Source organism: Aethalodelphis obliquidens, unplaced genomic scaffold (assembly GCF_003676395.1).
Source record: "Aethalodelphis obliquidens isolate GAN/ISIS:26980383/991018 unplaced genomic scaffold, ASM367639v1 scaffold57, whole genome shotgun sequence".
NCBI lineage: Eukaryota > Metazoa > Chordata > Mammalia > Artiodactyla > Delphinidae > Aethalodelphis > Aethalodelphis obliquidens.
Window position 1 is genome coordinate 11,616,858 of NW_020838001.1, and position 25,869 is coordinate 11,642,726.

The 25,869-nt window shown below is 40.7% G+C and overlaps 1 protein-coding gene across 2 annotated transcripts in view; it reads left to right on the forward strand.

Moving 5' to 3' along the window:
• The window catches only part of B4GALT5 (beta-1,4-galactosyltransferase 5), a 101,792-nt gene that overhangs the window by 53,730 nt on the left and 22,193 nt on the right, over positions 1-25,869 (forward strand). The gene's annotated exons all lie outside the window — the stretch shown is intronic.

The window sequence follows — 25,869 nt, forward strand, 5'->3', positions numbered from 1 at the left end:
CCAGGGCTCGAACCCGTGTCCCCTGCGTTGGCAGGCAGATTCTTAACCACTGCACCACCAGGGAAGTCCCAATACTTTTTTATAGATTCCATTTATGGTGAAATTCTTCTTTTTTCTCCCCATCTTTTTTCTTAATTTTTTTCCTCTCTTTTCTCGAATGTACTTATTTTTAAAGCCCATGAGTGATAACTCCAATACCTGGATCACCTGTGGGTCTTTTCCTATTGTCTGGTTCTTCTTTTGATATTCAGTCATCTGGTGTCCTGCCACTTGGCATGCCTGGTAATTTTGACTGAAAACTGGATGTTGTGTATAAAAAATTGTAGTTGGCCTTACATGATTTTATTCTTTTCTAGAGAAGGCTCACTTCACTTGCTACACAAATAGGATGAGAGCTGATCCCATTTATCCTATTGGGCGGACCAAAGCTAGGGTGTGGTTTTTGTAAGGCTCCATTTACTTCTGCTTTGCCTGCTCTTAGGGAGTAGCCCTGCAGGAGTTACAGCTGAGAACCTGGGCTGTTTACCATGGCCCTTCCTCCATGGTGTGTCCTGAACTTTAATCTTTGTCTCCTCAGCACGTGGGATGGATTAAAAAACCCAGCTGTGCTCTTCAGAGGCTTTTGGCTTGGTTTCTTAGCCCCCTGACCTATGCAGTGTTGGGATTCTACAAAATCTCGTAAAGGGAAAACTGGCTCAGTTCTTTTCATTAGGATACTGACCCCTTAAGTCTCCATTTTTGTTTCTTAGACCTGAGATAACTGCCAAAAGCTCTCCTGGTTTCTCTGCCTCTTAGTAGTGGCTTCAGTCCTGTGCCCAGACTGTTTGCCTGCTTCTTCAGCCTTGTTCTTGGTACCCAGAATTGGTGAATACCTGGAGGAACAAACCAACTGCAGTGTGTGGCTCACCGCCAAGGGTTTCTCCCTTCCCCAGGATTTTGTCTCCTCAAGTCCTGGTTGCCTCAGCAACTCTCCAAAGTCTTCAAACTTTTTTCTTTTTGTATTTTATTTGGCTTTTCTAGTTGTTCTCTGAGGAATCCCTGGTCTACAGTAAGCTACTCAGTAATAGTCAGAAGCAGACACTACTTTATATAAATCTTGCTCATGTGCTTTTTCCTTACGTTGTAGAAAAGATGGTATTAGTGTTTGCTTCATTTATAAAGGAAGACATGTTCAGTTCAAAGGGAATTGAAAAGAAATATGATCTGTTTATTAATCTAAAAGTGGGGGCTTCCCTGGTGGCACAGTGGTTAAGAATCCGCCTGCCAGTGCAGGGGATACGAGTTCGAGCTCTGGTACTGGAAGATCCCACGTGCCGCGGAGCAACTAAGCCCGTGCGCCACAACTACTGAGCCTGCGCTCTAGAGCCCATGAGCCACAACTACTGAAGCCTGCGTGCCTAGAGCCAGTGCTCCGCAACAAGAGAAGCCACCGCAATGAGACGCCTGCACACCGCAATGAAGAGTAGCCCCCGCTCGCCGCAACTAGAGAAAGCCCGTGCACAGCAATGAAGACCCAACGCAGCCAAACAAATACAAAATAAATAAATAAATAAATTTAAAAAAAATCTAAGAGCGAACCAGACATTAATAAACTTACTTGTACATTACTACTATGCTTTTTGTCTAAAAATATTAATGGTTAATTTAAAAGTAAGTGTTAGGCACAAACAAATTAAATGATTTGTCTAAGGTAGAGTTTCTCAATACCGGCACTAGTGACATATCGGGTTGGGTAATTCTTTGTCGCTGGTGGCTATCCTGTGCAGTGTGGAGTGTTTAGCAGTATCCCTGGCCTTTTACCCACGAGATCCTATAGCACCCCCTCCCTCAGTTGTGACGACCAAAAATGTCTCCAGATACTGCCAGCTGTCCCCTGGGGAGCAAAATCACCCCTGGTTGAGAGCCACTGGTCTGAGAGGAGGGATTAGTTTTCCTAATTGGATATATTACCAGAGAAGTGGAATTGAATTTTGAGTTACCCGTTACTGTCTTTCACCACTGGACTAACTTCCAACTTCATTCTTGCCTGCTCATTTGATGGTAGACACTGGGACCCTAAAACCGTTATAAGAGTAAATAGATTTTGCCACCATTAGCTTGCCTGCTGTGAATTTGGAGCTTAGGTCACATGAGAAGACAGACTTGGCTTTCAGGTGGTAGTAACTGTCCAGCCCGTGTGTGGTGTCTCCTTGGGCTTCTGCAGAGCAGTACTGTTGCCCTCTGGTTTCACGGTGATCTAACACATGTACAGTCTAATCTTGACAGGAGCAAATTAACACAGAGAAGTCCACTCAGAATGTAAATAACCACTGGGAATTTAAGGGACACAGGGCATAAAGAGATCAGAATTAGGGCTAAAACTAAGGGTTAAAAGTGGAAAAGACAGCTTAGAAGAAAAGTGAGTTGGAGTGGACATTTCTGACACTGGCAAAAATGATTTAAGCTGTTTGCTACTCTTTCTCTGCAGACATTTCCCTGTTTTCCAAATCATTCTGCTTTGATGCCAAGGCTCTTATTAATAATGCATGGCTTTTTTATGGTACTCCCATCGTGCCTCTTAGGTGCTGAGTCAGAGAAGATTGTTATAGCAGCAGCTCAGCACCGGTGAAGAGGAGAAACCCCGCTGCAGTGCTCAAATGCTGCCATCTTTCATGCACACATATCTTGTAGCAGCTTTTCCACCTTAATTACTCTAAAGCTTCAATTCAGAGGGTGCTTTTTTCTTACTCTTAAAGGCTTTAAAAACTATCCAGAAACGTCTATGACATAAGGTTTTTGAGAGCTCTTAAAAGTGGGTCTGAAAAAAGAAAAAAAAATTGGTCTGAATGTTAGTGTGAACTGCATTCAATTTCTGGGACAATAGCTGTTGTTTTCCCACTTTTCTAGCTATTGTCTGGATACGTCTCTTCTGAGTTCCCTAATTTCTATTTTGTAAAATTTAAAATGATATTTTTCACATTACCTTTATGATAGGCAGCTGCTAGGAGTCAGATATAAGAGAATAGAACAAGTAATTCATTGCTCCGTGAGCACTAGGGTCCAGGCTTGGAGCCAACATTTTTCTCCCCTGCCTTTGCCAGCCCACAGCCTTCTGGATGGCCACTCAGAGCCTGACCTTCAAGAGCCCAGCCGCTGCTGTGCCTGCTGTTTTCAAATCCAGGTCTGTTTGGGCCACAGAGTTTTATTTCTGGTTGGTTAGGAAGTAACTATGTTAGGATGGGCCCTGGAGAAAAAAGGAATTTTTGAAGCCATTGGGTTTGTGGTACGGGTTGAGGGGATACCCCGCACACCTGCTGAAGCTCCTGTTGGAGATGATCACGTGGAGAACGTGTAGCGAGGTCTGTGGTGAGCATCATAGCCTCTTACTCAGGTCAGCCTTTAAACCATGACACATCTTAACAAACTTGTGAAATCAGTTTATTGATGTGCTGTGGTGCTTTGAGTGCTTAAATTGGGATTTTCCCAGAGTGGTAGTCCTCATTGTTGCCATGGGTTTTCAAGGTATCCTAGAAGTTATTTACCTCTCTTCACGATCAGAATAACAATATGGATAAAAAAGAAAAATTGTATGGGAACTCTTTGTAATATCGTCACAATTTTTCTGTAAAATTATTCTAAAACAAAAGGCTCATGAAAATAATAATAACTGTGACTCAGCAAAGGGCCACTCTGTTCTAATCACTAACTTTTGGGTCTGACATTTGTTATATCCAACCTTCACAAGACTGTGAGAAGTTCAGTCTTGATCTTAAGACCACACTGCTGTGCAGGGTCCAGACTCAGACCTTGGTCTTATATGAATGAAAGACTAATCCTACCCCATTTCGCTTCCTCTCTGTTTACCGGGGAATGAGGATAGAATTATTCGAACAAGTGGCTCTTCAGTGTGTCATTTAAGTCTACACATAAGCCTTGATTTTTTTCTGTTACAGAGCCACTAATATTGCATGGCACATAATTGATTTGCATGCTCATGTTCTCGGTATGTGGCCTCCATCAGTTCAGGGACCAACTTTTTCTTTTTTTCTTTTCTAATTAAAATTAATTCTAAGCTAACATGTGAGTGCTAGCCATACACAAGGTCCTGGTCTTAGAGCTTTGCATTTGTTACTCATTTTCCTTACCCGATGAGGTAGGTGGTGGTATTTCCCTCATTTTATAGGTGAGGAAATTGAGGTACAGAGAGTCTAAGTAACCTGACCAAGGTTCTTCAGTTACCATGTGATGAAGCCAGCACTCAAGCCCAGGTAGTCTTATTCTGGAGGCCAGGCTCTTAAACACTAAGCTGTAGTCCCATTTTAATGTCTTTGGATCCCCATTGCTTCGTAGTAGACACGTAAATGTTGATGGGTGGTTAGATTAATAAATTAATGAATATAAAAGCAACTCCTTGGAGGGTGGAAACAATGAAATTCTGATTTTATAATGTATTTTCCTTTTTCAGTTTAGATCAGAGCGTATAAACTCAAATGCTGGTGTCTGTAAGCACTAGACAGGCCCTGGTGAGGATTAGAGTCAACTAAAAAGGTGTTTTCTGTTAAAAGGAGAGAGCCACTAGGCTACTCAGCACCTGATGATTGCATTAAGGTGGGAATTGCATGTCCATTTTTGCTAGGTCTTCCAATATTTCAAGAAAATCTAGAAATCTGGACTTTTCTGTGAATAATAATAGCAAATATTTAAGTAAATATAGTGCTTATTATGTTCTAGGCTTTATTTTTAGTATGTGACGAATATTAACTCATTTAATCCTAAATGAGGTAGGGATATTGATATCCCCATTTTATGGATGAAGAAACCGAGGCACAGAATGGTTAAGTAATTTGCCCAAGGTCATTCAGCTGACTAGGATTTATCCCTAGGTAGTTGCTCCAAAATTGATACATTTAACCACTAAACTCTCTGGCAGTTAATTCACAGTTTGAAAGTGAAAGGAAAACCGGAAGACACCTGATAGGCCAAACAAAACACATTTGTGTGTAGTTTGCAACTTCTCATCTGAACGTTAGCTATTTGTGAGATGAAAACAATTTATTTCTAGGATAATTGCTTCATTAATCATTTTCAGTTGAGAGTTTTTATCTGCTGTATACAAACTTATTCTATATCATTTCTCTATATCTTTATTTTTCTCTTACAAAGGAATATAAGGTTACATAAAATGCAAACATTATAGAAATATATAATCTTAAAAAGTCAAAAATTCTGCGTAATCCCACCTGTTGCTCCAGGTAACCTCTATTTAAACAGCCTGCTACATGTTCTTCTAAGCTTTTTTCTAAACAAAAACTAATGTGTTATTAGTTTCTGAGCCATTTCAGGTATACTAGTGTTGTTAAATATCAAAATTGTATTTGTTAAACTCTCTGCCTGTAGGGCTGGTTTGTTACTTGGTAAATTCAAAACCTGGAGTTCTTACAGATTTCCTTTCAGGTTTTCTTGGTATTCTTGGTAGTGGGGCAAACAATTTACTATCATTCTAACATCCTTCACTTTACTTGCATGATACATTTTTCTTCTTTAAAATATTGCTTATAAAAACTAGAGTTGCCAATTTTGTTAGCACATGGTTGGTTGGTTTTATTTTGCAAATATATCATTTCTTTAACCTACTTCATCAAAGCAGGAGTTGTTTTTACTACTTCTGGTCTTTTCAGCTAAGAGGGTAATATGAAAAGCAGTATTAATGGGATATTGGAATAGAATAATAGGAAATGTATCGAATATTAATTAAAATGTCAACTTTTGAAGATTAAAAATAAAGTTCAGTAGGATATGAATAAATTGGAGATTACAGCTTAAAACAGGTTTCGCATTGTGAGCACATATGATATTTATTACTTAATTGCAACTCTAGACTGGTGTTTGATTTTTTAATTGAGAAATTTAACTGTATTTGGATGTGTTAGAAGCCAAAATTGTGTTTTCAGATTCTTTTAAAGTACAGATCCTAGTTTTTCCCATCTCTTTTGTTAATCATTTGATTTTTACTCCCTACGATTAGAATAGAAATCTTGAATTTAGCCTTAGGCTCACAAACTATACCATGCATACTCTTTGAACTATATTTAACAAATTTATTGGGCTGTTACAGTATGCCAGGCACTGTTCTAGGCACTGGGATACATGAACAAAACATACAGAAATCTCTGCCCTCATGGAGCTAATATTCTAATGTACTGAGGTCAAGTCAGACAAAAAAGAAAATTACGTACCGTAATAGGTGATTGGTGCTATGGAGAAAGATAAACTGAGAGGGGGAAGATAAACTGGAGGGTGGGGCAAGGGCTGCAGTTTGAAATATAGTTGGGTTAGGGAAGGTTTTGCTCTAGTTGCACAAGCAAAACCGTGCCGTTGTCTGCGGAAGAGCAGCCCCGTGTGGGCGGTGGCCTTGAGGTGCTAGCTTGCCTGGGGTACCCGCGGAACAGCAAGGAAGCCGCGGTGGCTAACGCAGAGTGAGTGAGGCAGACAGTGGAAAGAGATGCCGGCAAAGGGGCGAGGAGAGGTGCAAATCATTGCGAGCAGGGGAAGACAGACTGACGCTGTAAAGGGCCAGCTGTAAATGTTTTAGCCCTTATAGTCTCTATAGCAACCACTCAGCTCCGCCCGCCCTGTAACTTGTAGCGCTGAAGCAGCCATAGACAATACTTAAACCAGTGGGAGCGGCAGTGTTCCAATAATACTTTGTTTACAAAAATAGGCAGTGGACAGGATCTGGCCTCCAACGTTTGCTGACTCCTGATTTAGAGCCTTGTAGGCCATTGTCCAGAGTTTAACTTTACTCTGAGAGAGATGAGAATTCATTGGAGGGTTTGAAGAGGGAGGAGTGAGACCATTTGACTTCTGTTTCAAAAGGATGCTGCTGGCTGCCTGGTTGAGAATGACTGTAAAAGGGGGTGAGAGTGAAAGGGTAGAGTTACCACTAACCAGGACAGGACAACTACAGTGGAGCAGGTTTGTGGGCGGGAAGGACAGTGATTTGGCTTTTGACCAGTTAAGTTTGGGAGGACTGTTGGACATCCAAGTGGAGATGTGGAGGATGCAGTTGGTATACAGACAGGGTGTTTGGGGAGAGGTCCAGGCTGGCCTTACAAACCTGGGAGTCATCAGCATAGATGTGGTACGTAAAGTCCTGAGACTGGATGAGAGAAGCAGGGGAGCAGCGGTAGCTTTGTCTGCACTGTTTTGGCGCTTTGGGAGTGTTGATCCTTCTGACTCTTAAGTGGATTTTATTTATTTTAATTTTAATAAAAATATTTTTTTGTTGAGGTGTAGTTGATTTACAATATCATGTAGGTGTCAGGTGTACAGCACAGTGATTCATTTATACATGTATGTGTATACTTTTTGAAATTCTTTTCTTGTATAATATTGAGTATAGTTCCCTGTGGTATACAGTAGGTCCTTGTTGGTTATCTTAAGTGGATTTTAAATACAGAACTTTTATGCCCCTTTGGTTAGGTTTATTATTTATCACCTGTAATTTTATTGTTATAATTCTAGTTTTTACATACAGCTTTTAAAAAATTGTGGTAACATAAGCAAACTTAAAATTTCCCATTGTAACCACTTTAAGTATACAATCTAGTGGCATTAAGTACCTTCACACATTGTGCAACCATCACCACAGTCCATATCCAGAACCTTTTCATCATCCCAAACAGAAACTGCACTCCTTAAGCAACAATTCCCCAGTTCCCCTTTCTCCTGGCCTTTGGTCATCACATTTCTACTTTCTGTTTCTATGAATTTTCCTGTTCTAGGTACCGCATGTGAGTGGAATCATACAATATTTGTGCTTTTGTGTCTGATTTAGCATGTTTTCAAGATTCATCCATGTTGTAGCAAGTGTCAGTGCTTTTATTACTTTTTAAAACTTCTTTGAATAATTAATATCTCTTATACTGAGTCTTATTTCTAAGAGGAGTTCTTCGCTACAGAGCAACCTCAATAACCCAGCCTTGTGTCCCAAAATACTCATGGTCTGTGTGTCTGGAAAGCTTTAAGAGTTTGTGAAGTGCCTCTTCAGCCCATGCATCCTTCTTTCTTGCTTGTGCAGCTAGTGAAACAATGGTGTTGATACTGAGGAGCCGGATGACTTACTCTCTGGCCTACATGACTTGATGGATTTTCTGATATTATACGGCATGTTTAATCAAAGGATAAGCTTGTCTCATTTGGGATAGATAGAAAACCTGAAAAAATGGCAGCTTAAAGGCAGCAACCAAGTCAGAATAGATTCCTTCTGGTAATGGGCGGAGAGGTATTTGGGGGAGCGTAATTTTACTCCGGCTCATTTGACAAATTGCTGAGCTTGGGGCAAAGTCCTGTAAGTTTGCCTCTCCCTTCAAAGCAATTACAGTGTTATTTGCCATATCTCCTAAATAACCTCTTCACTCTGCTTGATAGCAGCAGTGTTTATGGCAGTGAGTGCATTGAGGAAAAATCTGGCTCTCCTTTGGGCTTGGGGATTGAGTCTGCTGCAACCTTAGCTGACATGTGAACATGGTGATGTTTGTTTAACCAACATTCGGTCTCATAGGCAAGACTCAGTGATGTTCCTGCCTGGAGTGAGAGAATGACTAAGGATAGAATGAAAATTAATGTTCAGCTTCACTTCGGGACTGGCAATTGCAGAAAAATCTTTGTTAGTTAAAAAATAAAATAAATTAACAAAATTGGAGGCAAGAAGTCTTTTTCAAGACGCAGTCCCCGTTTAGTCATTACCAGTGGGCCTTTCAGGTCATTTCCCATAGTTCACTGAGCCATCCCAGCAGTGCTGAAAACAGTCAGCTGTGATGAGAGTTGAAAAGGAAGATCAAAGTATCCATTGTTCTCTCCTTTTGAATTGTGGTTGGCTTTGGGTCTTGGCCCTAGGTTTTATTTTTTTTTAATAAATTTATTTATTTATTTATTTATTTTTGGCTGCGTTGGGTCTTCGTTGCTGTGCATGGGCTTCCTCTAGTTGCGGCGAGCTGGGGGCTACCGTTTTTTTTTTTTACCCTTTGTTGCAGTGCGCGGGTTTCTCATTGTGGTGGCTTCTCTTGTTGTGGAGCACGGGCTCTAGGCATGCAGGCTTCAGTAGTTGTGGCTCACGGGCTCTAGAGCACAGGCTCAGTAGTTGTGGCACACGGGCTTAGTTGCTCTGCGGCATGTGGGATCTTCCCGGACCAGGGCTTGAACCCGGTGTCCCCTGCATTGGCAGGCGGATTCTTAACCACTGCGACACCAGGGTAGCCCTGTTTTTTTATAAAATGGAAATAATAATACTTCATCAAAATTAAATGAAACCCCTTGTCTCTTAATTTTCTTCTCCATCAAGGCTTGTGCTAGGACGAAGTTTGAGAGGAGTGTGTCCTTGTTACACTGTTATATCTGTCTCACTTTGTCCTTCCAAAGACCTGGTGAGCTCCTGGATGGCTTCCAGGGCTCAGCGATTATGTATCTTATCAAGTACACATTGGTAGGCATTTTTCAAGACCTCATGGCCAGCTGATTATAAGTCTTGTCCTTCAGAGGTAGTGCCCGCCTATACCAGAGGGTGTATCCACTTAAGGACTCCTGGCTGGTGTCTAGCTTGTGGCTACAATAGGAAGGCATTTGCATTCTTTGAACAGTAGATGAATAACTCAGGAAAGGGCCTAAACTCTTGTCCAGCCAAATTATTACCCACCTGTCCTGGGCTATAAATAATGCTATGATATGCATTTAATCCTATTTGAGTCCCAGGGTTGGTTCTGCTTTTCTGTCTTGCTTCCCTTGGGCTGTCTCTGGGAGATTAGTAACCAAGTTGACCTTCATCTTCTAATTTAGCCCAGGAGCCCTAGGCTGTATCTGATTGGCATCTGAGGAGGGGTGAGATCTAGGCTCTCTTCCAGTGTCATCTGATTCTCCACCTTGCCATTCTCCTCTGCTCTGAAGAAATAAAATTTGTTTACCCTGAGTCCTAAGATGGAAAATGTCTTTAGAGCATATGCTAATATTTGATTTAAAAGATATTTCACCTACCATGTTAGCCAAATCCATATGTAATTTTGGAGAGTATGACTCTTGTATTGTGTTCTGGTTATATTTAATTTTTGTTTTATCTGTTCAGCTGCATCATAAAAAAAGCAGTTTCAACTCTTTTCCTCTGCAGAGAATTCCACTTCAGAAATCAGATAAAGATCAAATAGAATTTAAAAAGCCTGACTTTAACATAATCACCAAGGGTTTGCACCTAGCATTTGGGATTAGAGATTTGTGTGTTTACAGTCTAAATGGTGTGAAAGGGAATTAAAAAAAAAAAAAGAAATAATAGTACACTTTAGCCAGTGTTGAAGTTTCAGTGGATTCAAGATCATGCTGTCCTGGAAGTGCTGCTTTGGGGAAACTGGAGTGGAGGTGTGGTGCTGAGCAGGTGGGGGGAGGTGGGGTAGAAGGAGATTGTGAGCATTTTACCCTATTCAGTGTCTAAGGTGTGATCTTAGGGCCAGACTTTGGGGAGGGAGATTACTTTAAGACTTCTCATACTCAGGGTGAACTTGTACTTGAGTGTGGATCATCTTTGCATGATAGGTGGTGAGGCTGTGGTTATCCATGAAGCCTTGTGGTTCCCCTTCTAGCCCATGCTCCCTGACTGACATCAGAAAGTTGTAGCACTTTCTGGCTAATACTCTTAAGGTTCTTCTGAAAAGATTGCAGAAATGCCTCCAGGAACAAAGAAGTTATCAACACTGTAGCACCTTTTAAAAGCTAGGCACACACCTCATAGGGTGCTTTTAGGATACCGGAGTCCCATAATTAGAATGATGATGGCTTTTATGTTGTAGAGGAACACAGAAGTAATTCTTTGTTTCTCAGGATGACTCCCCTTCCTTACTCACCAGAAAGCAGCAGCAGCTAGTCATGTTAAACACAGAGGATGAATGTCATTGAACCTTATTCTTTTAAAGAGTGAAAACTATTGTTTGGTTTTTTCTCTGTCCTTCCCTCGAGATGGGCCAGGACAGGCCGTTCACAGTCTTCTGTCCCTTGTGCCTCCCCTGCCTTCAGCTGGCTTCCTACTAGTTTTATGTGTGCCAGCTCTAGTCCTAGTACCAGGAGGCCTTCACAGACTTCACAGCCACTGCACAACTGCCAAGTGCAAAAAGTGTGCCCAGAAGAGCAGCAGGGCTTTTTAAAGAAGGAAGAGATCAATTGGCAGGTACATTTGCACAGGGTCTTGAAGGGACTCATTCATCCTTCTCTCTCTTTTTGGTTGGGGGGAAGAATGAGGTTGGCACAGTCTTCGATTAATAGCTTAACTTCATCTCCGCTTTTATTACTGCTCCCAGCATAAATTATTTAGCACAAACACAGGCATAATCTCATAAAATTACTTAGTATTAGTGTCCTGCTGTGAGCATCATTTTCTTGTGTTGTGCTCTAACCACAAATTAGCAAAAGACACTTCAAGACAGTCTTCTGTGGATCCACTTAGAGGGGTCATGTGGGTAGAAGGTTATGGTTGGTGCTGCCTGATCTTTTTTTTTTCTTTTAGGTGAATTTTTCTATTATTCTTATGTACTTCACAGCTCTCCTAGAACAGTTTTTTTCTTTTTAACTCACTTTTTAACCTGATAATATTTCAGTTCCTTAAAAATTTGCCAATGACCCCATCAGTAGACTGAGTCATTTTATGAGCAGGGATCCAGAAAGTGCCAGGCTTTGTTTGAGGAGCTAGAGTTGGGGTGCGGGGGAGAGGCAGTAATAAAACTCTAGCCAGAAGCCTCAGGGCCTACAGTTGAGTTCAAGAACTAGGTTTGTTTTAGGGTGGCCTCAGAGTACAGCAACCCTACTCTAAAGATGAGTCACTCACTCACCCCTTTAATGATTTGCTCGATCGTCGAAGTAAAGTCTAGAGCTGAAAATTTTGCTCCTCTTTAATAGTGATCTAATTGTGAAAAGCACAGATGGCCACCGACAGTTTATGAATGTTACGCGTTTGCTGATTTTATTTTATTTTATTTTTTGAATATTTATTTATTTGGCTGCATTAGGTCTTAGTTGCGGCACGCGGGATGTTCGTTGCAACATGTGGGATCTTCTGTTGTGGCGCACGGGCTTCTCTCTAGTTGTGGTGCACGGGCTTAGTTGCCTCACAGCATGTGGGATCTTAGTTCCCTGACCAGGGATCGAACCCATGTCCCCTGCATTGGAAGGCAGATTTTTAACCACTGGACCACCAGGAAGTCCCGGCATTTGCTGATTTTAAAAATAACTGTGAGAAGGGAAAACCAAGGTGAGAAGAGAGACTAAAAATCAAATGGCTGCGTTAGATTGTGGATTGTCAGCAAAAGACAAAAAACAAAATCTGGGCAATTCTAAATTTGCTCAGGTAGTTATTTCTAATAGTTCAGGTTTTCCTCCCTGTACACTGAGCCCCTAGTACATTCATCGTAATAGGTTATTGGTCAGAGGCACCTGCTGACAAACCCACAGGGTTGTAAGCAACTTTGAACCCTGGAGAGCAGAGTTGTTGGGTGTGGTGAGAAATGTTAATTGGCCTCTGATAGGATTCTTATCCCTTGATAAACTTACTCCCTCTGGCAGTCTTGTTAATACTTAAAAATAAAGTGCTAAATCTATTACAAAGGACCGTAATTTAATTTTTTGACATTTCAGTGCTGTATGGTTGCCGGCAGAGGGTCAGTGTCATAAGGTCTTTGGACGTACTGTAGTGTTTTTGATTGTGGGGTGTGCAGGCCTAGGAATTGTCTTTTGTCTGTTAATAAATCCAATCTCAGGAATTAGCCATTTTTCTTTTGGCCACCCTACAACTGTAATTGAAGAGAACTGCAAACAAGCCAACCTAAGGAATATGTGAAGGGAGAGGGAGGCACAGCTGGGTTTGGCCTTCGCTGGAATCTTTTCTCCTCCCCTTTATTTTCATCCCAAGCACATGCTTTTTCTGTGATAGTTGATTTCTCCTGGGAAGCCTTCTTTGTTTTCGTGCCTTTAAGATCCAGGCAGTAGGAGCAGAGTTGTCTGAGATCCTGGAGAACTGCTGACGTCCATTGTGGCTGGAATTGGGGAGTGGCAAGATCTGAAATTGCAGAGACAGGGGAGAGGTTTTATGGACTCAAAAGTCATGCTAAGCATGAGGAATTTGAACTTGACCTTGAAGGTGGTAGAAAGCCATTCAAAGATTAAGTGAGGGAGCAGGAAGATTTATTTATAATTTCTCTTCAGCTTTCCTGAGGAAAAGAGTAAATGCAACTTTTGTTTCCAAAAAGAAAGTAAAGAATTAAGGAGGGGGGCATAGAATAGCCACTGAGGGGCTTCCCTGGTGGTGCAGTGGTTAAGAATCCACCTGCCAATGCAGGGGACACGGGTTCGACCCCTGGTCCGGGAAGATCCCACATGATGCAGAGCAGCTAAGCCCGTGCGCCACAACTACTGAGCCTGTGCTCTAGAGCCCGTGAGCCACAACTACTGAAGCCCGCAAGCCTAGAGCCTGTGCTCCGCAACAAGAGAAGGCACTGCAGTGAGAAGCCCCTGCACCGCAACGGAGAGTAGCCCCCACTCACCGCAACTAGAGAAAGCCCACATGCAGCCAAAAATAAATAAATAAATAAAATAAATTAAAAAAAAAGAATAGCCAATGAATGCTTTAAGTTTTTATGTGACCATCACTAAGGGTATTTACTCCCTGTATTATAATTTTTGACCCACTTACAGAATCTTAGTATAGCATTAGTATACTTTAATTTAGATGTAGTTGGCAGTTGAGATACATCCAAAATCAGACTTCGCCCCCAAATTTTTATTATGAAAAAATTCAGACATACAGAAAAGTATACAGAATAACACAGTGAACACATTACCCTCCATCTAGAGTCAACAGTTATTACCACTTTGCTTTATTTATTTTAACTCTGGCTTTCTTTTTTCTTTTTCCTCTGAGCCATGTACAATTAAATTGTAAGTAGACATCAAGTTTTTTTTGTTTGTTTGTTTTGCCATGCCGTGCGGCTTGCAGGATCTTAGTTCCTGGATGGAACCTGCGCCCTTGGCAGTGAAAGTGTGGCATGCTAACCATTGGACTGCCAGGGAATTCCCAGCATCAAGATATTTAACTCTAAATACCTCAGCAGGCATCTCTTTAAAATATAAGGATATTCTCCTGTATAACCACAATACTGTTATTGCAACTAACAAAATTAACTGTACTTTCATAATATCTTCTAATATCCAGTCCATATCCCAATTTCCCCAGTGGTGCTGAAAATGTTACTTATAGCTTTCCTCCCCCCAACTCACATTATTATATCATTATATTTGACTATGTCTTTTTGGTCTCAGTCTGTAGCTGCTTGCCCGGTCCTCCAACCCCCCAGTAACTTTCTGAAGAGTCCAGGCCAATTGTTTCATAGACTGTCCTACAATGTGGAATTGCCTGGTTTGAGTTTGATGTCTTCCTTAATCCCCTGTATTTTTTGTAAACCAGAGATCTAAAATCTTGATTAGATGTAGGTTAAAAGTTTTTTGGCAGGAATTCTCTTGAAGGTAATGTTACCTTGTTTTAATGTTAGCAATGCCCAGTTTGATCCCTTGGTCAAGGATGCCTGTCTAATCTCCCCATTGTAAATGTGTACTTTGCCCTTGGCAATCAAGTAATCTGTGGGAAGAATTTGTTTTTAATGTTCCAGAGTAGTCTTATAAGTTTTGAATATGATTTACACTTTACAGCATTCCCTTGTAGAGTAGGTTGGCCCTTCTGTTTCTGTGGACTTGGTGGGCCTTGCATTGCTGTAACATGTGAGCATCACTTAGCTGAAGAAAGAAGAGTTATTGTCTGATCATTCTGGATCAAGTGAAAGGCAAAGCGATATTATAGATGACAGCAAATGAGTGGCTCAGAAGACCCCTTTCTCGGACTACAGTTTGATGTTTGCTAAAGACAAGCCATCTGGTCTGGAGGGAGGGTTTCATACCCACAGGGTGTTAAGGGAAGACCTTGTTTTGCTGAGTGTTTATGCCTCAGAGTCAAGACATTTTCAAGTGCTTTCTTTAGTAATTTTTGTCTTTCTGTAGAAATCATGGCTCTGATTTCATGTGTTTGACAATTGGGTTGCTAATTTCAGCTAGAATGATGCCTTCTGGAAACACTTAACTTCCTAAAGAGTAGATAACCCTATTAGTCTGTTACAATTTTCTAGGGTAAAAATAATATGATTATCATATATTATCCCCATAGGACATGGAGAATAATCTCCTTTCCAAAAGAGGATCAGGAGGGAGACCAAAGAGCTGTCTACGGAAAAATACTTTGGGATCGTGGGATGGATGGAGAAAACTTGCTTGATGAAGTTACAACTAGAAGCACCAGAAGTTTTAGGATAATTATGAATCATATGGGGGTAGGCGAAAGTAGAATAATGGTTTGGGGTTGGGGAAATTATTTGGGTCTGGAGCAGTAAAGAGGGGGGAATCCTTAAGAAGGCAAAGGCTTGGATGTGTTTTTGTGTCCCTCCCCCATATAAAAATGTATGATCATTGTTTAAAAAGATGAAAACATCATTGTTTAAAAAAATGAAAAGAAAAAGACTATGTCCTAAGGCAGCATTCCTAGAGTTTGTTCCTAGATATTAAAAATAGGTGCTGTGTGAAAAAGGCATTCTTAGTAATTCTGGAAACTTTGAAATTTTGGATCAACTCAAACAGATTTTGTTACTGCAAGAATTTCCACTGCTGGAACAGAGACTCTCTTTATCATACAAGGGTTTTCTGACTGTCATGGAAATGCTGCCTTGTAACAGCAAAGGAACTATAGAAGACCCATAATTCTACTGAGCAGAAACGACACTGTGAACTTCTTGATGTACAATTTCCAAAATTGTTTTATGCATGTGTTTTCCTCTGTGTCTTTTACTTTAACACAAATGTGATGTCCCGTATACATTGTTACACAATATGATTTCTTTTCATGAAGTAATGATTGCTTAGTTTTCCATGGTATGACTCTGCCACAGTTTTTTCCTCTAGTCCTTTTGTTGCTCATTTAGGTAGGTTTGTGTTTTGCTTTTGTAAATAATACTGAGATAAACATCCTTGGACATACTTCATATTTGTCAAGTTATTTCTTTAGGATGAATACCTGAAAGTGGGTTTAAAGAGAGTGATCATTTCACTTTGACATAGTACATCGCCAGGTTGCCCTCTATGGGTTATATCAATTGATGTTCCCTTCAGCAAGGTAGGAGACACCTATTCTGCCACATCCTCACCAACATTCATTATTGTCAGTCTTTTGAATCCTTTAGACAAGCAACTTTTAGCCTGATCCTAAAATCTTATGTTATATATTTGCAAAGGGATAGAAGAAACTGAGTTGTAGGCAGATAGCATTTGAGTTAAAGAAATTCAGCTCTTTACTATAGAATTGTTTTCTTTTAAATCATCATGAAAATGCAATTTTTCAACATGGTCAGGGAGGAAGAGAGGAAATATAGGGAATTAGAAGCCCTGTGTGGACCCATGTTCCCTCTAGATCACTCCAGTGTGTATGGAGAAGGCAGTGGCTCTGGGAATGTGCTTTCCCATTTCATTCAGGGTCCACTCCCAGCTTTATCATGAAGAGGGCTAAAGCACCGTTGTTCTGGAAAGGAAGGCCGGGGTGTAAGGACAGCCAAACCCTACTCCCTATGGAAAAGAAGGAGTGAGAAGGTAGACAAATGTAAATCTGAGGTGTTTGTAAGTCAGTTTTTCCCAAATGAAGAGAGGAGAAGACAGTGAGTTTATAATTGTGGTATTTTGAGCTGAAAGAGACTTTGCAGTCTAGTGATTCTCAAGATCCAAAGGGAAGGGAGAAGAATCAGAATTTACAGGGGTTTGTGTGATTTGCAAAAGCACATTCAATATTATATAAGTTTATGTCTTGAAGATATTCAGTGTAAATATAAACATTTTTATTTGCAGAAGATCTCCTATGTATATCAATGATGGGGGTCAGGCTTGGTAGAAAAGGATAAGGAAACTGTATCCAGTTCAGTAATACCATTGTACAGATGGGGTGGTCAAGGTCCGGAGAGGACCACAGAGCCAGCCAGGGACAGGACTCAAACCTCTACCTTTTTCCCTTAGAATATGAGGGGTTTCTTCTCCTTCCCCTCAGGTCTGTTGTTTGTGCAGTGTAGATATACTCTACTCCCAAGAGAGAAAACTAGAACACCTTGTCCATGCGTAAATTCTTGGTTTCTGTAGGCAATTCTAGTCTAAGAAGCTCCCCTGGCCTTCAAGGTAGGGAGGACTTAAGGAGAATGTGGCAGCCATTATTGGCAACCTTTCTAAAACAGAATGTGGATGTGGAGATAGTTCAAGTGTGGCAGCTGCGCACTTTATACACCTACCTACCCCCTCTCCCATTAGCCTGACAAGCAAAGAACGGAATTGTGAATCTCTTGTTTATAAATGTCATGTTAGATAAATTCAGTCTGGCTGGAGGAATCCTTTATTTTTCCCTACTGTATATTAACAACAACAACAAAAAGCTGTTACAGAGAAAATAGGAAAAACAGAAGAAGGAAAAGTCAATTCATATCACTGTTACCCCCTACCATCTAAGCATATTAGTAAATTTGCTTCTAGTCATTTTTTGCCTTATGCATGTGCTTATTCTTTAGCAATAATTACCATAATATAACAGAACTTTTTTTCATATTCTTAAGAGTATGATAGTCTATGCTAGGTGTTCCACATTTACTCTGTTTATAAGGTTTCATGGCTTTTGCTTTTAAAGTTGTATAAGATTCTACCAGGAATATGTATTACTGTTAACCTATCTGTTCTTTAATTGTTGCTTTTGAGTTGTTTCCCAAGTTTTTGTTTTTAGGAATAATTTAATTAAAAACTTCGTGCATAGAATGTCCTCATATTTAGGATAATTTCCTTGAAATTGCTAGACCAGAGGATACGGGTATTTTTATGGCTCTTTGTTGAATTTGCAAATAGTTTCCCCAAAAGGTTATACTTTACACTTACACCAGAAAAGTTAGTCAAGTATCAGTTTCACTATGCTGTCTTCTGGCTTATAGAATCTTTCTTGTATGGTTGCAGAAAAAACAGTCTGCTTCTCATTTGAGAAAACAAGGCTCACCTCCACCAAATGGCCATAACAGCATGCTGTGTGCTGAGCTGTAATTCAGTAATTTAATAAGTAGCTAAGTGTCTACTGTTTATCAGATATTGTAGATGAAAAAAAGAGTAAGACAGTCTGTACTCGTGAGGAGTTTACAGCCTGCTGGAAGAGATAGGCTCACATTTATAGGGGTCATGGTAAGAGTTTATCAGCTGGGAAAGAGTCAAGACAGTTCTAATCTTGGGGGTGGGATGATATCAGGAAAAGCCATGAAAAGAGCCATTAAAGCTTAGTATGAACAGGTGTCACCAGAAAGCATTCGTACAGAGGAGTGTGAAAATTGTCACACAGTTGCTCCAGAACGTTAAAATAGATGTGCCGAAGGGTGTAAATTTATTGTCAAAAAATTCCTTGCATCTTAAAAAAAAAACCCAAACAGCTTTCTTTTTTTCTTCAATGTTTGTCACTGTGTACCCACACCTTGGGTCTTCATCTCTCTCTGTATAGTATGAGTATCCAACATTTTAAGTAGATCTGAAATGCAGAAATTTGTGATTCATACTAAAGCTTCAAACTGATAAAATTTTAATAAAATTCTAGGGATGTACCAGACTATACCATGATCATTGGCACCACCACTGAAGTGGAATATTGGAGGCCAATCATGTATGAGTTCAAGGTAAAGATTCAGATGAAAGGAATCAGCGAACAGAGTGTGGTGATGACAGCTGTGGGTTCACAGGACTCCTGGGCATCCAGAACCAGGGAGATGATAGAACATATTTGTTAAAAACCTGGACTCTGGAAACAAAGACCTGTTGGGAAATCTTGGCTCCAAATAGTGAAGTTACTTATATCCAGACCTCAGTCCCCTCATCTATAAAATGAGAGTAATGACCTACCTCTCGGTTTATTGTGAGGATGAAATGGGATAACGCAGAAGGTATTTAGAAAGGCACTGGCACATAGGGGACTCAAGAAATGCATTGCTTTTTACAGGAATCTGTCTCTTTATAAGCAGAATAAGTGGGTTCATTCTTTACAGAACACCTATTGTGCGGAACAGTGAACACTGATAATCTCTGATTTGGGGAGTAGAGATCAGTTATTTTTCAGGTTCTGGTATTTCTCAGAAAATATTGGTCCAAAAAAGCCATGCAGGTTTTTCAGATATTCTAGCATGGCAGAAATCAAACTTCAACGTTCCTATGACATATTCTGTTCGTTGTTTCCCCTTGATTCTTATTATATCTCATTGGTGTATTTTATATATGGGGGCAGGAGGAGAGAGTGAGCAGCCTTCCTGTTTTCTTCTATTTATTCCTTTTCTACTTCTGTTCCTTTTATATGCTCTCCCTTTCCCCATCCTTTATTTTATTTTGAAATCATATGAATGTGAATGGTGTATAATCCTTGGTCCATTGATTTGTTCCATTGTTTTCCTGGAATGTACTTGACCCTGTTAGAAATCATACATTGTTTGGCCTGTAGGGGGTGTTCAGAACAAAGATACCAGATGTGAGTCAATCCCAGGAAAGAACACCTACTCTGATGGGCCCACTGAATGCCAGGCCCACCTTTGCCTGCCCCTGCCCCAGCTCTCCCCGGCTGTGTATCAGTAGTACTGGCTTTATATCTTGATGTCTTTCACTCCATCTGCTTGCTTCAAGATTTGGCAGACAGGGCATTCCTCCTGCTGCTTCATGTAGAGCGAAAATACAGTCTTTGGTAAGATTTGGCACCCAGCTTGTAGTAACCAAATGGGATTCTACGTACAGCACCTTATTCAGTTCATCCAAAGAAGTTTCTCCCTTTAAGGAACTTGGGTCTGGATACTAAAACGCTCAGTCTTTTATCTGGAGCCCTGAAATTGAGTAGGGGTGTATTCACTTGTTTTGATTGATTCCTACTAGTTGGCCCACCTGAAATCTGATCCTGGACTGTTTCTTCCATGTCACGCCCCTAAGTATAGCACATAAAGCCTTTTGTGTTCCTGCGCCCCTCTGCTTTTCTAACTCCATCCCCACCCCACTGCGTCCTCGCATTTTGGCCATACATACCCTTCATTCCAGCCATACCCGACTGCTTTTAGTTCCTCAAATGTATTTTCTCCCTTTGTGCCCCTTCATTTGCTCTTCCCTTTCCTATTTCAGCGCTCTTCTTTCAAGACCACATCCTAGAGTCACCTCTTCTTGAGAGTATTTTCTGATCCCCCGCGTCACTATATGAGTTACAGCCACTCTCCTGTTCCCCCTTACAGACAGCACTGGCTACAGTCTCCTTGTCTGGCTCTTTGACTGAAGATAGTGACAAGATCTGTATCTTATTTATAATTATCATTTTATTCACAGAGTGAAGGGCAGTTCCTGGCACACAATAGGTGTATAATGAATGTTTACCTGGTTTGCCTTTCCCGTTTCTTCCTATAAAAATATGTGTATAAAATTTCACCTTATGTCTTGAACAGCCAGCATAACACACACACACACACACACACACACACACGTGCGTGCGTGCGCACACACACACACACACACACACACATACTATTGATCTTTGCTTTTTTCCAGTTAACAATATATCCTGGGAATTAGTTCATAGATTTTCCTCATTCTTTTTTTTTTTTTTTTGGTAAATGTTATGGAAGTATAGCATACATATTAAAATGTGCACAAGTCAGTGAGCAGCTTGATGACTTTTTCCAAAATGAATATACCTATGAAACCAGTATCCAGGTCAAGAAATAAAAGATGACCAGAAGCCCCCTTTCCAACCCTCCTCCCCTGCCCCACAGATTACTCTTCCCTGGCTTCTGACACTACAGGTTAGTCGTGCCTCTTCTGGGGCCCTGTGTACATAGAATTACGCCATCTGTGCCCTTTGGTGTCTTTGTTCCATGTGATGTATGAGACTCATCCATGTGGTTGCATATAGTTGCAGTTTGTCTCTTCCGGTTGCTGTATAGTTTTCCAAGATTCAAATAGGCTACACATTTTTAATCTGTTCTACTATAGATGGACGTCTGGGTTCTTGCCAGTTTGGAGCTATTTTGAATGGTTCCTCATTCTTTTGTGTAGCTTCACGGTACTCCATCCATGTGGATGTACAGTAATTTATTCAACCAGTCTCCTTTGGGTGACATTTAGTTTTTTTCCCCATTGTTTTCCTATTACAAATAATATTGCATAAGGTTTTGAATAAACTTGTGCGTTATATTAAGGAACATTAAAAAAACAAACAACTTCATGAGGAGTGAGAGTACCAGAGAACATTTTTAGGGAAAAGCTAATCTATTTGGCAGCTCTGCTCGGTTGGTGAAAAGGAATCGCTGAACTTTTCTTAAGAACAGTTTCGTGCAATGAAGCTGGTTTACTCAAAGCATTTTGAGTTCCTCTCATAAAGGAGAGAGAAAGGCTTGAAATCCCATATCCACACCTTCTTGGGCACAGCTGAGTTTGGAGGTCTCCACTGTTCATTGTCCTGACTTAGATACTCATTTATTCGAGTGTTCACTGTGCATCTTCTGTGTTCCAGACACACTGTTCTAGCCACCAGGGGCATAGATCCTTGCCCTCATGGAGCTCACATTCTAGAGGGTGATAACAAGACAAATAAGAAAAGGTGTAATAGAAAAATAAAGCCGGGAGTGTCTGGGTGTTGGTGTTAAGACAGATTTTAGACAGTGCTCAGGAAAGGAATGGCTTTCTTTTTCTACTTCTTAATGCTGTTTTAGCTTACCAAGCCAGATGTAACAAACATTAAGGATACACATGTTTAGGTTAAAACAAATTGTGAACTCTCAAGTATATAGAATCTTCTAATTGTCATTTCCTCCTGGGTTCAGTTGTGTCAAATGATTCTGCTCCTAATCGGGAATGTCAGATTTCATTATCTAGTGAGGAATTTTTTATGAGTCAGAGTCATTTATTAATGTGTGTGTTCAAGTGAAAATCGTGTTACTTGATTCATAGGGATATGGAAGCTGACTGGAATTCTGATGGAGAGAGGAGATGGTTGCCTTCCTGTTAGGAGGCCCGGTGCTTTGCTCCCGGAAACTCTCCAGTTAAAGCCATGGCCCAAGGCTGCTTACATTGGCATCTGGACGGAAATTTCCAATTATGTAAACCTGAATGGGGCTTATTTTTCTCAGCTAAGTTATGATCATAAGAGATGCCTCAATCTAGAAACAGGGGCTGGATAATAATTACCATTTCTCGTGAAAGTGTAAAAAAGCTACTGGTAAGCCTGAATTGGTAGTAAATGTTATTTTAGCATTTATCACACTGCATTATACCTTCTTATTTAATTGTGTCTGTACCTTATTCTGTGTTGTCCTGCTCATCCTTGGCCCACAGTGGCCTAGAATTGTGTGTAAAAAAAATAAAAAGCACACAGGAAAGTAGGGGCTCAGTAGGTACTTGTTGACACAATTAAGGATTTAACAACCATATGCCAATTAAAATTTTTTTTTTCTGTGATTCAGCTACAGTTGATCAGGAACACATTATTGGAAAGTACCGTTTTTCAAAGGAACGTTCATCAAAGTGGTATGGAACACCTAACCTCACCTCTCTCTGTTTTTGACTTCACTAACCATGTGACCTTAGGTAAATGACTTCTGGAGGACTTTACATCTTTATCTTAAATAGGAAATCAAGATGATATCTACTTCACAAAGATGTGACTTTTAAATGAGATCATTTAGATTGAAAGCAGCGCACATATACACTTCCTAGTTTAGGCCAGAACCATGGGCTAAATTTAGTAACAGACTTTTAATAGGGACACTTGTAAAGGTCCTACAGTTTGATCTCTATAACCAACTGCATGAGCACAGAACAGAGGAAGTGTAGCTTAGCAGCTAAAAAGATTGAGTACTTTGCCTCTAGCAAGCTTAATGTGAATCAGTAATATGGTGTGACTGCTATTTACTAACAACACTCAGCAATTATCGATCGATTATCTACCATGTAATGGAAGTTTTAAATTCTATTAATAAAAATACCCAAAACAGAATTGCCCAAAGTGAGTTCTGCAGAGAATCACTTGATGCTACTAGTTATATTATGTGGGGGTAAAGGGGCTGGTTTGGGAAATGGTGGATTAGATTATTCAGCCTCTCCCCTGTAGGATTTCTTTGGCCTTGAGTTATTGTGCATTTGCATCTCCAAGAGGAGGCTTTAGTTGACAGCGCTTTGGTAACAGATGGAATAGGGCTGCTGGTAGTTCTGCTTGTTTCTGGGCCCATCAGACTGCACCTGGACCACTGTCAGCCTGGGCACCACTCTTTGTCAAAGTGTAGACCACTGGGCGGGTATTCAGAGGACAGCAGCCAGGATGGGGAGGGAAGGTGTGGTGATGGCAAGGGCAGGGGGCTCACAGAGGAAGTGGGGCTATCTAGCATGGGGTTGCAGGAGGAGGTTAGGTGGGGTAGAGGTGAGGGTGGGGGGAGGTTGAAAATGCCTGTCTTCCAATATCTGAAGTGTGGGAAAGGGACTTTACTGTTCTGTCAAGGGGCAGGATGAGAACCAGTGGGTAAAAGTGGCTGGAAAACATTTTGGACCCAACCCAAAGTAGAATTTTCTTTGAAGATGGCTTTATTTTACTTACTGATTCTGTGTTCTTGGAAGGCATAGTTTTTGGGTGGTGTATGAGGAGGTATTGAAAAGTGTTCTTTAAAATCCCATCCAACCCTGAGTCTGTGAATTTGTGATTATTTTCTTTTGTTTGGCAAAATTTATGTCTTCAGCCTTTTGTTTTTTCAGCCTTGTGCTAATTCCTGTGGATAATTAGAAAAAGCATTGATAATACGTGGTTTGTGTAAATTTGTTAATTGAATGACAAGACTAACACACGAGACAGTTGTTAGCAAACTAAGACAAAATGTAAACAAAAGGCAAAATTTTGACAATCTTTAACAGTACCACAGAAATTCTAGAAGGGGAAGACTGGAGAATTATATAAACTGGGGTTTGAAGGATTAATGAGATTTGGATGGCAGAAAGGAGAGCAGAAGCATTGCAGATCAACAGAAGCCCAGGCATGCAGGCAAGAGACGTAGAAGGCTTTTGAGGAGCAGTGTGGCTAAATCTGTAATTAAGAAAGATCCACCAGGCTTCCCTGGTGGCGCAGAGTCCGCCTGCCGATGCAGGGGACGCGGGTTCGTGCCCCGGTCCGGGAAGATCCCACCTGCCGCGGAGTGGCTAGGCCCGTGAGCCATGGCCGCTGAGCCTGTGGGTCCGGAGCCTGTGCTCCGCAATGGGAGAGGCCTCAACAGTGAGAGGCCCACGTACCGCAAAAAAAAAAAAAAAAAAAGAAATCTCCTTAAGAGCAATCATTTAAGTCATGTGGGTGTGTGAAATCTTTGAGGGACAGGTTGTGGCTAGAATATGGATGAGCAAGTTCTTAAGTTCAGTGGTTAGAGCGTAGGTCCACCTGGTTCAAATCCATCCCTCAGTGACCTTGGTGAAGCAAGGTGGAGACACTGAAGCCTAGAAGTTGACTCTAAGTTGGATGGTATTACTTGCCTCTTAGGTTATGAGGATTAAACAAGATAAAGAATTAGGTAATTAAGTGCTCAATAAATGTTACTCACTATTATTTATTAGGTAGCTGAAGTCTCCCTAGAGCCTTGGTTCTGGAAGTGTGGTCCTCTGACCAGCCACACTGGTATCACCTGTGAGCTTGTTACAAGTGCAAATTCATGGGCCCCACTCAGACTTACTGAATCAGGGTCTCTGCGGGTGGGAGGCGTAGAAGCAGGCTTCAGAAAGCTCTCCAGGCAATAGGCAGGAAAAGGTTTGAGAACTGCCCTAGAGGAATCCTACAGAACTAAGAAAGGGAGGGAATTTTTAAAAGAGGGGCTAACAACATTGCCCTTTACAGTGTAGAAGATAAAAAGCTCAGAGAAGATGAAATTCGGGAGAAAAGAGGTAGTGTATTTTTTGCAGTGCCTGACAGCTTTACACACAATGTTCAATAAATATTTGTTTCTATGTTATTGAAGACAACTGGTTTAAGTAGTATGTTGGGGATAGAAGGAAGATTTAATATAATATGTATAATATACATAAGTCTAAGTGATTAAAAAATATAGTACAGAACCATATTAGAAATATGATATTGGAAGAAGTTTAAATCTTAGGCTTAACTACCTACCTACCTACTATGACCGGGCACAGTGCTCTCTGCTGTAAATAGAAAATGAGAATGAGATGCTACTGTTGTTTTCAGAGGCTTCACAGCATGGTACTTTCTTTAAGGATTTGAAGCTAATTTTTTTTCCTGTAACTTTTTCTTGCTACAGAGAGTAAACACTGTATCTGATCTATTCTCAGCCAGGAGTTAAGCATGCAGTTGTCTTCCAGTCACAGCCGGGCCTAATCTGAAACTGCTCCCTCATTTCTAAAAGCATTCTGAACATTGATTTCTTTTGTTAATTATTTTACGGCTCTGGATTTATCTTAGAGATGATTAGAAATCTTTTGAAAGAGTTTATGTCCCCGTTTAATGTGGGCCACCTGATGTTTTCCACATTGAGAATTGTGCCATTTGATTTGTCCCTGTCCCCACCCCCATCACAAGTACAAGCACCACACACAATAGCTTGAAATAAAGTAAATAGACTTCTAAGCTTCATCCATTTAGTCGTTATTTACTGCCCATTATGTGCAGGACACTGTGATAATAATGATGAGACAGTGTCCACAAAATATGTCTTGCTGAAGAACCAGGACCACCCGAGGCTGTGTGTATTGAGTCTGGAGGAG